Source organism: Triticum aestivum, chromosome 3B, assembly GCF_018294505.1.
Source record: "Triticum aestivum cultivar Chinese Spring chromosome 3B, IWGSC CS RefSeq v2.1, whole genome shotgun sequence".
NCBI lineage: Eukaryota > Viridiplantae > Streptophyta > Magnoliopsida > Poales > Poaceae > Triticum > Triticum aestivum.
Window position 1 is genome coordinate 658,309,327 of NC_057801.1, and position 3,267 is coordinate 658,312,593.

Sequence of the window (3,267 nt, forward strand, 5' to 3'; positions counted from 1 at the left end):
TCAGGTGTCCCCATGACCAACGACGCAATTTGGTGCAAGTTCTCGGCGTACGCGTAAAAAATGTTGATACCACCAGGAATTGACATGAACTGATTACAGAACATTGCATCTAAGAGTTGATACCACCAAGGATTGAGTTCTCTTCTCCAGCCCAAGTAAACTGATCTACATGCAAAGCTGGTGCCTGATGACACTAGATGTCCTGACAGATGAAAGCTCAAATGCAGAGACAATCTCTTCGCCTCGTTCAAATTCAAACTGGTAAAACGCTCAAACCTAGTCGCTCCGGCACGGAAAAACAATAGCAGTCAAGTATACAAGCATGGCTAAAAACTGAACGATCAAACTGATCACATAAGCTCGGGCTCGGGTACTCCTAACTGGTCCTAAGCTCATAACACAATAAATATCTGCTGCCAGGCTTATAAAAACTGAAGGAATAGCTGCAAAAAGTTCCTGCACTCATGCTGATGAGCATCTCATACCAAGCTGCAAAAAGTTCCTGCACTCATGCTGATGAGCATCTCATAAATATCTGCTCCCTGTTGAGATGGGGAGAATTTTCACAAGAAGCTGGTAGAGCAGCAAGCTGTAGTTGTGCATGACAACGATCACTGGCGGCCATCAGAATAGATCATGCTGGGGTACACCCAGAGGCTCTGAGGATACCGCCACCGATTTCTTGCGAACACTAAGTTGGGACGGGTGGGTCGACCCTTCACAGGATCTGGCTCATGACCCAACGAGTGTACGCCCCAAAGCTGAGAGTCATCAGTGTAATACAAGCAGTTGCTTCTCCCTCCCCATCGTTCTGGGTTAATGCAAGAAAATGGTGGGTTCCTAACGTCAGCTGCAACGAAGAGTGCCCAGTTATCCAGCTTCTTCATCCCCACCCATTTTGCGGGATTGGTTGACATGTCGAGGCGGTGGAGTGTGGAGTAGCCCGATCCGTGTAATCCGAATCTGACAGAATAGCAAACCATCAGAAGCATATCACCGCAGACCACTAGCCATGGTTTTGAGCGCGCGCTTGGGGTCTTGCCGCCGCACCGCTCTGCTGGCAGGTCCCGCAGGGCAAGCTGGGGCGCCAACTGCAAAGTGTAGAGCTTCATATGATTATCCATGGCGATGAACTGACCGTTTAATTCCACAATCTGCTCTATTCGTAGATTAGAAAAGCTTTAGTTCAGACCAAGAGTCACTTCCAACTCGCCAATTGAACAAGGAGGATAAGGATTGAGTGACAGTGTTGACAAGGAGCCGTGAGTTAGGTGATGCAAGGGGAGCAGTCAGAATGCTACAATAGTACGACTCAAACACGTCGCGGCACAACTCAGGGAGACGTGGAGGTGAAACTTCTGCACCACTGAATGCATCAACAAGAAGACAATGTCCGTGGTGGATGAAGATGAGATGACCATAGGAAGAACCAGCAAAACGAAATTTCTGCGGAATTTTTTCCCGGATCTGGTACCGATGGTTGCTGTTCGGGTTGGCTGGATCAATGAAGTGAAATGTACGTGGATTGTGGCGACCATTGCTAGGAGCTCGGATGTAGGGGGGTTTTCGGATAAGGAGAGGGGGACATAAGTTGCGCAAGGAAGATTTGGATGGGTATGAGAAGAAGGCAGCATGCCAAGAGCGGCAAGTGCCAGCAAAGGCAAGAAGGTCAAAGAAGGAGCCCAGCATAGCAACAATTGAGTGCAGCAGGCCATCTGGGAGGTCTGCCCAACCTTGGGGGGTGGACACAGCAAGGTGTTTGTAGATAGAGGTGGCAAACAGTTTGCTGGGGCTTTGCATGATGACAAACTCTCTGCAAAACATAGTAAAATTCAAGGCCATAAGATTAGAGAGATGAATTGGTCAAGAAATGCAAAAAAAAAAAGAAAAATGGATAGATGGTTTGCTAGTCAGATAATCTTCCATTTGTAATCTATAACCATAGAGTACCCACAAATGTCCTTGCATATTAATAAACTTGCTCTGCACTTGTACAGATATATAATTTCATTGAGAGATTGTTCAGACAACAGCGTGAAGCAAAATAAGAACAAAAACACCAAACAAAGCAGCAAGGACCATGGCATCACAAATTCACATTTCTTACTCACTGAGGCAAAGATCCTCGAAAGCAATTCATACTCATTGGTGGATTTTTCATTTCCATCCATTCAGGCAATACATAACAAGCAGAAAAGAAATGCGGGGTACTTATTTCGCCAAGTGCTTATCTTCAGAAACCATGTAGATTTTAAGTATGAGATGAGAAAGGTGGTAAATGCTTCTGCTGTGTTGCCTAGTGTCATACACAAATCATAAGGAGCAGGTGCAGTTCTGGCTCCATTGACAACAATACCTCAACCCAGTGGTAATGGCGAGAAACCTAAAATTATTTACTCCCTCCGATCAAAAAAAAAGTGTCTTGGCTTTGCTTTAGTTCAAGTCACGACACTTTATTTGGATCTGAGGGAGTAATTCCATCAACCATTTGCACATCGTCTCGATCATCCAAATCAAAGCCGAGTCATTGGTATATCCATCCCACATAGATCAATCCCATCTAAGAAATCAGACAAACAACTGCACCTAACCTCGGGGTTTTAATCTTCCGTACACCAGAATCTAACGAAATCTGGTGCAAGATATCTAGCCAAACATAACCCTACCAGGTTCCAATGCGACTGGAGTTCTTCGGATAAGAAGAACTGCACGAAGTGTTCCTTCAGATCTTAATTTAGCGGGACAAACGCACCAAAGATGGCATGCGAGAGGAGGACGAAAGAGCGCGTGCCTCGTGGAGCAGGGAGTCGGTGGAGATCAGAGACGACCGTGCGTTGGTTGGCTGCCGCCGCCACGCCGGCGTCGTCCCGTCCGGGTGGCTGCCGGAACCGCCCCGATGGCTTCACCAGGTAGAAGGCGCTCGTATGCCACCGGCGATTCCGTCCTCTCGTAACCTCGGCCCAGTGGCCATATCTGGGTTATCATGGGCCGATTATGAATAAAGAGGGAATAGGGGCTATTCATGGGCCATATCCGGGCTTTCATGGGGGTCCTTTTATGAGCCGTATTTTCATCGACTAAAAAAATGACCAAATATTTTCAAAATAAGATTTTTTTTTGCAGACTAATTGGAGATCTTTATTCAACGAAAAGCATTCTTGGATGAGTCAACCAATAAGCTGGTCAGCAAGAAGCTTGGGGTTTCATCCATCCAGCTATCTGTTACATCTAGTGCACAAGCACACTTCGCACAAAGATGCGCAGGAA

The 3,267-nt window shown here is 46.5% G+C and overlaps 1 pseudogene; it reads right to left on the reverse strand.

Annotated features, from left to right (window-relative positions):
- Positions 1–289: 289 nt before the first annotated feature.
- On the reverse strand, positions 290–1,809 carry LOC123065985 (uncharacterized; annotated as a pseudogene).
- Positions 1,810–3,267: the final 1,458 nt, after the last annotated feature.